We start from the raw sequence: 13,918 nt of genomic DNA, 5'->3' as shown, positions 1-13,918 counted from the left end.
TCCTAGTCGCGATGAAAAGGCAAATTGGAGTGTGAAGATTAATCTCCCTCACAAGAACTTGAAAGCACTCCAGGAGAAGAAGCTTCGAAGGCACAAGGCAATCAGCACTTGCAAAAACAAACTCTTGTTGTATTATTGATCAAAGAAATCTGATTTACAAAGTTGAATGAAGCCTCCTTTATATAGGGGCTGAATTCTAAAGGTCCTAAATAACTAAAGAATAAAATATTAATAAACTAAACATGTTTTAACTCTAATTCCTAATAAAATAATAATAACTAAAAATATTGTTTTAACCCAACCTTAATTCCTAATAAAATAATAAATCTGATCCTAAAAGATAATTAATCATATTATATTAAATTATATTACAAATAATCAATATAAATATTGAAAATTCGTAATATTTACAAAATAACGTATTAATCCCGTATAGGATTTCCTGCATGCATCATCTTCAGTAAAATGACCATATCTTGAGTTCCCGATATCGGATTGATGCGATTCAAGAACCGTTGGAAAGATAAGAGACAGAAGGTTTTATCTCCAGAAGACATGTCGACCGGATAACAACTGGATCCCCTTCAAAAAGTTGTTGCAAATATGCTGCTATTAGACCCTTCCGGATGAATGCTTGAACTGTGATTTGAAGCTTGTTTTTAAGAAGTTTGGTCCGGCCTCGTGTGATAGGGCCAAGTGGTATAGTAAATTCATCATCCTTAGCTTTAGGGCATGTGGTGCATGTATCATCTCCCCCTTCCTTAAAAGGATTCGTCCTCGAATCTGAAATATCAAAAGGAGATAAGTCAGAAACATTAAAGGATGCACTCACGTTATACTCACTGGTAAGATCAATGCGGTAGGCGTTGTCATTGATTCGTTCAAGAACTTGGAATGGGCCATCGCCTCGTGGGTCTAGCTTGGATTTCCTTTGTATCGGGAACCTTTCTTTTTTCATGTGAACCCATACCCAATCTCCTGGTTCAAAGGTGACATGTCGTCGGCCCTTGTTAACTCGGTTTACGATTGCCTCGTAGGTTTTCTCCATCTTGAGTTTGGCTTTGGCGTGAATGTCTTTGACAAGGGCAGCCTTCTTTTCACCATCTAAACTGGCAACCTGATCTAAAGGTAAAGGAATAAGATCCAAAGTAGTTAGTGGGTTAAAACCATAAACTATTTCGAATGGAGAATAACCTGTTGTGGAGTGAATGGATCGATTATAAGCAAACTCAACAAAAGGTAAACATTCTTCCCAATTACGGGTATTCTTACCTACCACAGTTCTTAGCAAAGATCCTAGAATCCAATTTATTACTTCGGTTTGTCCATCGATTTGAGGATGACAAGAAGTGGAATAGAGAAGTTTTGTGCCAATCTTACCCCATAATACCTTCCAAAAGTGGCTTATGAACTTAGTGTCACGATCGGACACAATGGTGCGAGGAATGCCATGAAGGCGGACTATTTCTCGAAAGAATAAATTAGCAATATGTGTGGCATCGTCCGTTTTATGGCAAGGAATGAAGTATGCCATCTTTGAGAATCTGTCCACAACCACAAAAATACTATCTCGTCCTTTCTTAGTGCGGGGTAAGCCAAGTATAAAATCCATCGATAAATCGATCCAAGGAGAAGAAGAAATTGGTAAAGGCATATACAAACCATTAGGATTTACCTTTGACTTTGCTTGTTTGCACGTGATGCATGATGCACAAATCTTTTCCACTGTTTTACGCATGTGCGGCCAAAAGAAGTGTTCCATGACCATATCAAGTGTTTTGTGAATACCGAAGTGTCCCATAAGTCCTCCGGCATGTGACTCGTGAACCAAGAATTCTCGCAAAGAGCTTTGTGGTATACACAACCTGTTCATGCGAAAAAGAAAGCCATCTACAAGATAAAACTTGTTAAAAGCACCTTTTACACATTGTTTATAAATCTCAGAAAAATCTGGATCGTTAGGATAAAGTTCTTTGATATGTGCAAAACCCAGAACAGTAGCATGCATTCGAGTGATAAGTGTGTATCGTCGGGATAATGCATCAGCTACGATGTTATCTTTCCCTTGTTTGTATTTGATGATGTAAGGAAAAGATTCAATGAACTCAACCCATCGAGCATGTCGTTTGTTTAACTTACCTTGTCCATTTAACCATTTGAGTGATTCATGGTCTGTGTGAATGACAAACTCTTTAGGGAGAAGATAGTGTTGCCACACTTCGAGTGCTCGTACAAGTGCAAGAAGTTCCTTGTCGTAGGTAGAGTAGTTCAATTGTGCACCTTTTAACTTCTCACTAAAGTAAGCGATAGGTTGTCTTTCTTGCATGAGGACGGCATCAATGCCTATGCCTAAAGCATCACATTCTAGCTCAAAGGTGTTAGAAAAATTGGGAAGACGAAGAATAGGAGCAGAACATAACTTATCTTTAAGAAGTTCAAAAGCTTTTTGTTGTAGTGGTCCCCATTTGAATTCAACTGACTTTTTGATGATCTAGGTTAATGGTGCAGCAATGGTTGAGAAATCTTTGACAAAGCGACGGTAGAAACTTGCCAAACCATGAAAAGATCTTACCTCGGTGATGGAAGTAGGCGTGGGCCATTCTTGAATTACCTTGACCTTCTCTTTATCTACATGAATACCCTGTACACTAACTATAAAGCCTAAAAACATAAGCTTATCACTGCAAAACACACACTTATCCATGTTAGCATATAAATGTTCTCGTCGAAGAACTTCGAGAACCATTCGAACGTGAATGACATGAGAATCAAAAGAAGATGAGTATATAAGAATGTCATCAAAGTAAACGACAACAAATTTACCTATAAACTCCTTAAGAACGTGATTCATTAATCTCATGAAGGTGCTTGGAGCTTTTGTGAGTCCAAAGGGCATAACAAGCCAATCATACAAGCCGAACTTTGTCTTGAATGCTGTTTTCCATTCGTCACCTTCTTTCATTCGAATTTGATGGTAACCACTCTTCAAGTCAATTTTGGTGAAGATACTTACACCATGTAGTTCATCCAACATATCATCTAGGCGTGGAATAGGATGCCTATACTTAATTGTTATCCGATTGATAGGTCGACAATCTACACACATTCGGAATGTGCCATCTTTCTTTGGAACTAGAATGACGGGAACTGCACAAGGACTAAGACTCTCACGGATGTATCCTTTTGTAATAATGAATCTATTTTTCGTTCCAATTCCTTCGTTTCCTCAGGATTGCATCGGTAAGCAGGGCGGTTTGGTATGGTTGATCCAGGGATGAATTCGATTTGATGTTTGATTCCTCTTGTAGGTGGTAAACCATCCGGTGGGTTGCTTAAGACATCTTGAAACTCCTGTAATAGAGAAGAAAACACACTAGGCAAATCTGTGATGTTAGTGATAGTTGATAAAATGGAGTCCTTGAAACGGACTATAATGCATGGCCTATTTTGAAAAAGGGTATCTCTCATGTCTTTTGCACTCGCATAAATGTTTTGAGATACTCTTTTATTTTCACATTGAGGTTCACTCACCACCCGTGGGTCATTTGTTTGGCTTTTATCGGTTGTGACCTCTTTTGCCTTTTGTTTCGAATTCCCTGTTTCCTTGAGAATTCGTTGTTGATCTATGAGAATCTCTTTGGGGGGTAGGGGGTTAAGTCGGAACGGTTTACCTTTTATTGGAATTGTGTAAATGTTCTTTCGACCATAATATGTGACGTCATTGTCGTATTACCAAGGTCGTCCTAAGAGAATGTGGGATGCTTGCATCGGAATTACATCACACCATACTTCGTCACAATACTTTCCCATCTTGATATTAACGAGGCATTTTTTAACCACCTTCATCTCGGCACTCTCATTAAGCCATTGTAAGCAATAAGGTTTCGGATGTCGTTGGCAAGGAAGTTTGAGTGATTCAACAACATTGGAGCTAATGACGTTGACACAACTACCATTATCAATGATGATGGAGAATGGTTGTTCCTTGATTAGGCAGTGTGTGTGGAAGATGTTGGAACGTTGTATGTCAGACTAGTCGGATGCTTGGATGTTTAATGTATGACGGATCACCAAGATTGTGCCATTGTACTCATCGCTTCCATAGTCATCACTGTCTTTTTTGGCTTCGGCATGTGCTGGAATGTCGGCGAGGTCGTCATCAGAGTCAGAATTGTAAGATCCATCACCTAGTATGGTTAAGGTCCTCGTGTTTGGACAATTACGGCTGATATGGCCTCTTCCTAAGCATTTAAAACACTTGATGTCTCTTGCTCGGGTGTCGTCTTTAGGGCCTGGAAGTGTCTCATTCTTCGCTGGTCGTTGTTTTTCTTTGTCGAGTTTGTCATCTCTCGACTTTTTTTGAGAAGATGGAGTAGAAGATGAGGAAGGATTTGAAGTATTACCTTGGTAAGAGAATGAAGTACCTTGGTAATGTTCTCTGAATCGGAATCTCCTTTGTATTTGTGCTTCGATTGTCATTGCTTTCTTTAGTGTATCTTCGAGGTTTTCGTACCCATGGAGATCAAGAAGATTAGTGATGTTTGAGTTTAAGCCAACGACGAATCTTGACATGGTGTCCTCTTCTTCTTCAGTTATGTTAGCCCTATTGAGTAAGGACTACATCTCCTTGTAGTAATCTTCAACTGAACTTCTACCTTGTCGAAGTCGGTGTAGTCGTTGTTTAACTTCTCGTGTATAATGTGTCGGTAGAAATCGGTTCCTCATGGCATGTTTGAGTTCGGTCCAAGACGTTATTGGTTGAATTTGGTAGTTTTCGATCTTTTTCCTTGTTTGCATCCACCAAGTGTGAGCATATCCTTCGAATTCCAAGGTGATGAGGGGAACTTGTTCAGCTTGGGGGCAGTCATGGTATGCGAACAAGAGATCAACTTTTTCTTCCCAATCGATGTACTTGTCTGGGTTGTAGTCTCCTTTAAAAGACGGGATCGTGAACTTTGGTTTTGCAAAGAGTTCGGGTGTTTGAAAACGTGGTTGTGCTCGCCTGGGGGCCAAAAGTTCAGCATTGTTTGGCCTTGGATTCTGGTTTGGTTGATCCAGTTGTAGTTCTTGCCATTCTCTCAAGGCATTGTTAAGTTGATCAAATTGAGTTGTGAGTCGTTCAAGTGCGGCTAAGATAGCCGTAAGTGTCTCATTGTTATTGTCGCCCATCCTGCAATTATAACACTCAAAAGAAGATTTTAAAGTAGAATAAAATAAAATAAATTCAACAAAGCAAGAAACCTCACAAGTCACTCCAAGAAAGTAACACAACGAGAGGCAAGTAAGCTGATCTTGTACTCTTTAAAACTCACTTTACCAAGTAGTCTTTCACAGTTCGTATCGGAGTTTGATTACTAGCAAAGGCGATAAGAAAAACCTAAAAGCTCTAAGAGGCCAAACAAAGGTTAGACTCCAAGAGAACGAGAATGCAAAGAAGGAAGAAGTATGCAAACTCTTTAGTCCTACTAACACAAAGAAGATAATGTGTTAGATAATTCAAAAGAACAATAACAAGGAAAAACAAAAGAACCTAAAGCACTAAGAGTCAAAGAAAAAGGGACCAAACCAGAAAACCTAGAAAACGCTGGATCAACTTGAGCAACGTTTTTGAGGGGGTTACCGGTGTCCAAAAATTCTGAAAAATTTCTTGAATGTCTTTCGATGCGTCAAGAAACCATCTGTAAAATTTCAGAACCAAATACCTTCAGTAGTATCCAGTAGACTCTGTTGAACGGTGAGTCCTCAAACAATCTGTTTTTCTTGATCACTTTTTTCGAAGTTGTTCTTGATCTCCAAAAATTCTGATATTTTGTGTGAATGATCTCCAATATATGAAGTTTCAATATGGAAATTTTCACCACAAATTTACTACTGTATAATTTTCAAGAAATTCGACAATATTCTAGACCGAATCTGCTGATAAAACTTGAATGATGTATTTGAATGCTCTAATGAACTCTGATTGAAGTGAATTTTGGAATGGAAATTAAAATTAAGATGGATATGATATCTGCAGAAAATCATCCCTAAATACCTTCGTTTGCAAATTTTTTGAAATTTTGGCTTTTTTTACTTTTTTTTGTGCCTTTTTTTTACCTTTTTTTTTGCCTTTTTTTTGTTTTTGTTTTTTGAAAAAAATAGCAAACTAATAAGAAGGATTTGAATATAAATTAAAATTAAATAAAAAGAACCTGAAACGATGAATCTTCTCTGAACTAGCTCCGTTGGGGTACCTTGACGGTTTTGTGTGCAAGAACAAGCAAAATTGCTTGATTCTTTCCAAGAATCGGCCCAAATCTGATACCAATTGATAGGGAAGCGGTGTCGGATTGATGAACGTTGCTCTTGTTGAAGAATCAAACTTAGAAAAGTTCTAAACTCGATGAAGAACAATAAGGAATGAATGAGGAAGGTGGCGGCAATAGCTAGGGTTCTTTAGGGTTTCTTTTAGTGCTAGAAACAAGAAAAGAAACAAGATTAAAATAAGATAAACAAAAGATAAAGGAATTAAAAATAGAGAAAATAACCAAGAAATCAAAGATCTCCCTTATGAAAGTGAATGGTAAAGATGATTGATGGCGTGGATGGATGTGGAAAATCGATGGATAATGTCCTATCGAGCCCTCCTAGTCGCAATGAAAAGGCAAACACGATAATATGACTCTAACCAACCCTCCTAGTCGCGATGAAAAGGCAAATTGGAGTGTGAAGATTAATCTCCCTCACAAGAACTTGAAAGCACTCCAAGAGAAGAAGCTTCGAAGGCACAAGGCAATCAGCACTTGCAAAAACAAACTCTTGTTGTATTATTGATCAAAGAAATCTGATTTACAAAGTTGAATGAAGCCTCCTTTATATAGGGGCTGAATTCTAAAGGTCCTAAATAACTAAAGAATAAAATATTAATAAACTAAACATGTTTTAACTCTAATTCCTAATAAAATAATAATAACTAAAAATATGTGTTTAACCCAACCTTAATTCCTAATAAAATAATAAATCTGATACTAAAAGATAATTAATCATCCTATATTAAATTATATTACAAATAATCAATATAAATATTGAAAATTCGTAATATTTACAAAATAACGTATTAATCCCGTATAGGATTTCCTGCATGTACCGTCTTCCGTAAAATGACCATATCTTGAGTTCCCGATATCGGATTGATGCGATTCAAGAACCGTTGGAATGATAAGAGACAGATGGTTGTATCTCCAGAAGACATGTCGACCGGATAACAACTGGATCCCCTTCAAAAAGTTTTTGTAAATCTGCTGCTATTAGACCCTTCCGGATGAATGCTTGAACTGCGATTTGAAGCTTGTCTTTAAGAAGTTTGGTCGTGCCTCGTGTGATAGGGCCAAGTGGTATAGTAAATTCATCATCCTTAGCTTTAGGGCATATGGTGCATGTATCACATAGATGACTTGTGACATGGTGGACGTTTGGGCAGCTCCTTGTGAAAAGGTACCTCTTGAGGTGGCAACTATTCGTGAAAAGGTATGATTCACAAATTTTGACTTAGGACATATTTGAAGTGTCCTAAGTGGTGATGATGATGGTGCAACTCCCCAGCTGAAATAAGGTCATCTTGTAGCTCAAATCTTCAGCTCAATCTAGCAATGAGCTCACGACCTCCGGAAACTTTTCACCAATTGTTCCTTGTGCTCTCCTAATCGATCCCATGTAAGTTTCCTTGCTGTTACATGCTCCATTTAGCTCTAATACAGCTCCCAAGTGTTGGCCGAATGTGCCTACATGCATAACATAAAGAAATAAACTAAGTATAAGCTTATATAATGTATATTATATATTATGACTATAGTATATGATAATAACTTGTATCTCATATATAAATGGATAACTTATTATCATAATAACTATAGGTAATATATATAATATATATATATATATGAAAATAACTATCTTATAACATATGAAATAAGCATCTATAGGTATAAAGATAGAAAGTTTCTTCCCTGGAGAGGTTGGATTAGCCATGGTAAATATGATGCTGGATTGGATCACATCATCCTCCCCTACTTTTAATCGATTTTTCCTCAAATCGAATGATCGTCTGTTCCTAGTGTCCTTCCATTCAATCTTTACAAAAAGGTTCATATCCGTTGAAAGACTACTTTGGAAGTTCTTAACCTGAAAAGAAGAAAACTTTCATTAGAAAAATGTGATCAAACATAACTAAAGTTGAGAAATACTTCCTGTAAATTGTATGTTCAAAGTTCATGTCTATTGAAGTCATTTTGCTTTGAACGTTTGCGCCCTTTGCATTCCAAAAATCATGTCCTTTATTCTTCAATAGATGTTGCATTGATTCGTGAAAGATGATGACTCTTGGAATGGTGATGTTCTCATAAGTCACGCCCTTGGTTGAAAAATCGCTTCCCTTTGATTTTCATTAGGCATAACTCTTGATTCTTGAAGGATCACGTCCTTTGGATGAAGAATTACCACTCTTTGCTTTTCAAAATCGCACCTTTGGCTCTTGAAGGTCACGTCCTTTAATTTCCCAAATCGATGGATTGTGTACTTGGATCATCCTGCAAATAAAAGGAAATTCCTGCATTGTCAAAGTTAGAAAAATCTTCATTGACCTTGCGCCTCGTCAGTAAACATCTTTGTAACAAGCACTTAGATGTATAAGCAATTGTTTTTGGAATGTTTCTTCTTGGATTAACTTCGATTTTCCTTTCCTCATGGCCTCAACACATTGTTTCATCTTGATTTGCTCAACTTGGACTTGTTTAGGCGTCAAGGGTGTTAGGATGATCTTCTTTCCTCCATGGTTGAATGAATACTGATTGGTAAAACAATCATGAATGGTCCTCCTATCATATTGCCATGGTCTTCCAAGGAGTAAATGGCTAGCATAGGAACAACATCGCACATAACCTCGTCCTTGTACTTACCAATTGAAAAAGGGACCATCACCTGTTGTTGATATTAAGTTCACCTCGTTCATTGAGCCATTGTAGTTTGTAGGGGTTTAGATGTTTCAACGTTTGCAATCCCAATTTCTCCACCATGATGGTACTGGCAACATTAGTACAACTCCCTCCGTCTATAATCATGAAACACACTTTTTCATTCACATGGCAGCGGGTATGAAAGATGTTTTCCCGTTGTGCATCGTCTTCTACTACTTGGGCACTTAGACTTCTCTTGACCACTAGGGCTTCACCTTCCACAGGAGCACCGATTTTGGCTTCTTCCTCCACTTCTGTTGGTGGTGCTTCTTCTTCTTCATGGTCAGATTCAATCTCACCATTTCCAGGTAATAACATGGTGTTTCTATTGGGACATTGTGTGGATATATGCCCCCTCCAAGACATTAAAACAACGGATGTCTCTTGTTCGTTCAGGGATCTCTTTTCCTCGATTCTCCTTACCAAGTTGGGATGCATTTGATGATTCAGCTTTTTCCTTGATAGGAGTAGGAGTAGACTTCTTCAAATTGTTAGGACTCCATCTCGAAGGCATGGTAGTGCGAGATATAGATCTCCTTCGTAATTGCCTCTCTATTTTCATAGCCATTTGCACCATTTCATCAAGTTCGATATAATGATACAATTATAGTGTGTTGGCAATCTCAGGATTGAGTCTAGCAAGAAATCTAGCCATGGTTGCTTCACGATCCTCCTCAATATTGACTCGGATCATTGCCACTTCCATTTCTTTATAATAATCCTCCACACTCCGTTGGCCTTGATTCAAATTCTGCAATTTCTGAAACATGTATCGGTGATAATGAGTATGAATGAAACGTTTACGCATGATACCTTTCATTTCGAGCCATGCTGAAATTGGTCTCTCTTCATTCCTTCTTCGAGTAATAGTAAGTTGATCCCACTATATCAAAGCATAATCAGCAAACTCCATGGCTGCCAATCTCACTTTCTTGAGTTCGGAATAGTTATGGCAACTAAACACATGTTCCACCTTGCTTTCCCATTCAAGATAGGCTTCTGGATCAGTCTTCCCTTGGAATTGAGGAATTGATTTTGATGTTGCTCATATTATCATCAACATTGGCATGCCTATGTCCTTGTATCAATGTTGGTTCTTCTTCATCATAAGGATTTGGGACATCATATTCTGGAAGAGGTTGTTGTCTCCGAGGAGTATTATTATTTCTAATTTTTGGTTGATCTTGTCTTTGGTCTAGTTTCTCATGGAGAGCATCAAATTCAGTTCGAAACATTCTCATCATTTCTCCAATCAGTGCTTGCATTTGCAAATTGAGTTGACCTGCATTTCCTTTAGGACTTTGAGACATGGTTAGTAAATGAAACAAAAAAAAATAAACCTTACTAGCATACTCACAAAGTCTCACAATTTCACTCCAAAGAAAAGATAAGATCACTCCACTCAACACTCGTGTTTACTCTCGGGAATATATATTTGGCTTTTAACAATTCCCCTTCTGATCTCACTCTCTCAATAGCCTTTTCCACTCAATTTCTCTTTCTAAGTCCTTTGAAGAACTTACTCAAGATTAAAGCAAGTTAACTCTTTCCTTGAGTGTGTCGGCTGCAAATAGGTTAATGTTGAAAAGAATAGAAGAAATGGAAAGGTAGAAGAAAGGTTTTAAGGTATTTAAAAGAAAGAAATGGTTGAAGATAAAGAAAATGAAATTATGGAAAAGAAAGAGGTGACTTACAATTCAAGAAACAACACTTACTACAACCTTTCTCAAGAAACAATAAGGTTATCTTCTCTTAGTGTAGATGGCCTCTTTGATGTACTTTACAATGGTAGAGCACTTTCCTTGGCTTTCTTTCTCTCTTTTTTTTCTTCTTCTTTTCTGAATGTTCTTCTTTTTGTATTTTGAACTCCTTTTGTTGATTGTAGGAGTTTTTTTTTCTTTTCGAACTTCTTTTTCTTTTTGCTTTTTTTGCTTTGCACACCAATGACACTTTTATTGTCAATCCAACTGCTCTGATTACCGCTTGAGTAAGCGAATCTACACGCTATGGTGGAAGAGAGTAGATAGCCTTATTGTGTCCCGATCTAGGATTGACAAGTACTGATGTCCTTGAATTATAAGCTTGGGCTGCAAATAAGGTAAGAAATAAATACGTTTAGTAATGGAAGGATAAATGGAATAATAAGATAAGAAATGAATTTAAAAGAATGGTATAGAGATGGCTGTGGAATTGATGGTCTTGTTGGTTGATGTTGATGGTGTTGATGGTGTAATGGAGATGGTGATGTTGTATCTCAAGCACGCCAAAGAGGAAACAATGCTAAGAAGCACAATCCCGTTCTTCACAAACTTACTTGAGGGGTAGTGATAGTGTCTTCAACCCACTAGATATCAATCTAGGAATTTTGGAATCAAAATGGAAGGAATGAATCCACAAGTATATGAACTATACTTGTTTAATCGATAAAGTTCATAAAGAACTTTGAAGAGAAATAACTCACAAGAGTATGTTTTATATAAGAGATGAGATGGGTACAAATGAAGGCAAGCCACTCTATTTATAGGAAATGAGAGGGCTTGGCCGAATGGTTACAAGTTGTTTCGGCTAGATACATGTCTCTAGAAAAATACATAATGCTTGAGATGAATGAATAAGTCCTTTAGGCTTGTGATGGTTCGGCTAACTCTTCATGAAAGGCCTTAATGATTCAGTCAAAGGGTGGAGAGACATCTCCCTTGGCCGAATGGTGCATGCTTGTTCACCTTGGCGCCAATTTCCTCTCCTTGGCCGAATAGTCATGTGCCTTATCATGTTTGGCGCCAAAGCTTCTATGTGTAAGGCATGTGGTGTGACCGAATAGGCTTGGAGCTCTATCTCATATCTCTTGGTGATTTAAGCTTCCAATGCTAGCAATTCCTTCACCAACGTGCTCCTAGATGAAAAGGCATCTTCATGGGCAGCATCATTCATGAAAGGTCACAATGTTTGAGAAATGTGTCCCTTCATGTTTGAGCTGCTTATGGTATGAATGAGCTAAAGGTGAGCTGGCCATAGATGACTTGTGACATGGTGGACGTTTGGGAGGCTCCTTGTGAAAAGGTACCTCTTGAGGTGGCAACTATTCGCGAATAGGTACAATTTCACAAATTTTGACTTAGGACATATTTGAAGTGTCCTAAGTGGTGATGATGATGGTGCAACTCCCCAGCTGAAATAAGGTCATCTTGTAGCTCAAATCTTCAGCTCAATCTAGCTATGAGTTCACGGCCTCCGGATAACTTTTCACCAATTGTTCCTTGTGCTCTCATAATCAATCCCATGTAAGTTTCCTTGCTGTTACATGCTCCATTTAGCTCTAATGCAGCCCAAGTGTTGGCCGAATGTGCCTACATGCATAACATAAGAAATAAACTAAGTATAAGCTTATATAATGTTTATAATAATATTATGACTATAGTATATGATAATAACTTGTATCTCATATATAATGGATAACTTATTCATAATAACTATAGGTATATATATATATATGAAAATAACTATCTTATAACATATGAAATAAGCATCTATAGGTATAAAGATAGAAAGTTTCTTCCCTGGAGAGGTTGGAATAACCATGGTAAATATGATGCTGGATTGGATCACATCATTTTATTTTAATTAAAGTGAGATTATTCTTTCTTAAGTCCTAGTGACTTTTTATCGACTTATCAAGTATTTTATACTTGTGGCGTCAACCCCTTTCTTTCATCTTGATACTTCTGATTCGTAGTTCATATAACTAGTGGGTCAAAGTACTTAACACCACCCCTTGAAGAAACAATAAAAAGATTGAGTCTTTGCTCTCTATAGCATTGGTTCTTCTTTGAGCATTCTTCAAGATACTATCCTCACAACCGTCCTTTTTGTTTCATCGCCATAACCATAACCATTTCAATCATCTTCCGCTTCCATCTCTCATTTATTAAATAGCCTACCTATTAAACCATACGTTTACCACCCTTATCCATTCTGTTTTGAGCCATTCACTTGTGCAGGTTGTTTTGCTTCCTTCCTAGATCCACAATCAAACTAGAAGGTAGAATTACCTTACATCAGTGACATAGATATGGGTGACGCCACAAGCATAAGCTTGATAAGTCGATAAAGTTCACTTAAGAACTAAAGAGAGAAACTCTCACAAATATTTGATTAAACAAAGTGAATTGGTGTTTTTTTTACAAATGAATGGAAATCTATTTATAGGCCTAAGAGTGCATGGTATGAATACAAAACATTTAATGAGTGAACCTTCATGGATGAGTGTTCATACTTTAAGTAGATACAAAGCATGGCTTAGGTGAATGAATTTTGATGAATGGATGTTCATCTTTTAATGGAATACATCCTTTGGCCGAATTCATCCCTCCTTGTGTGAACTTGTTGATTTGTCTTCTATGGATGAATGTTCATGAATGTATCTTGGCTGAAATTCTTCCCCCTTGTGTGAACATGACTATTTGGCTTCTTACATGAATGTGCATGAATGGATGAATTTAAAAGCCTTTGAATGAATCCTTGCACCTTCCTCACAAATGTTCTGATTCATTTTAATATTCTTTTATCGTCCATGCATGTCTTCATTAATTCCTCCCATGCATAAGTCCTTTGAAGGAGATGAATGGTTGCAAATCCCGTATTAATTTCCAGCCTGCACTGTCTTCAGTCATCTGGTCATATCTCAAGCTCCCGATATCGGATTGATGTGATTCAAAATGATTTGTAAACCTACGAGATATGGGATTAAATGTTAAGAAGACTTCATCACCCAAAGATACTTGGAACATGTTTAAAAATGTAGATCAATCTGACTGACGTGAACTGTCTAACCAACTCTTCAATTGTCTTTAGTCTTCTTAGCATCCAATAACCCTAGACAAAGTATGTAAACAAATAATTAGATAGGAATTGAGCTATGATAATTATGA

Source organism: Hibiscus syriacus, unplaced genomic scaffold (genome assembly GCF_006381635.1).
Source record: "Hibiscus syriacus cultivar Baekdansim isolate YM2019G1 unplaced genomic scaffold, ASM638163v2 tig00110151_pilon, whole genome shotgun sequence".
Taxonomy (NCBI): domain Eukaryota; kingdom Viridiplantae; phylum Streptophyta; class Magnoliopsida; order Malvales; family Malvaceae; genus Hibiscus; species Hibiscus syriacus.
Note: the sequence above shows the minus strand (reverse complement) of the source record.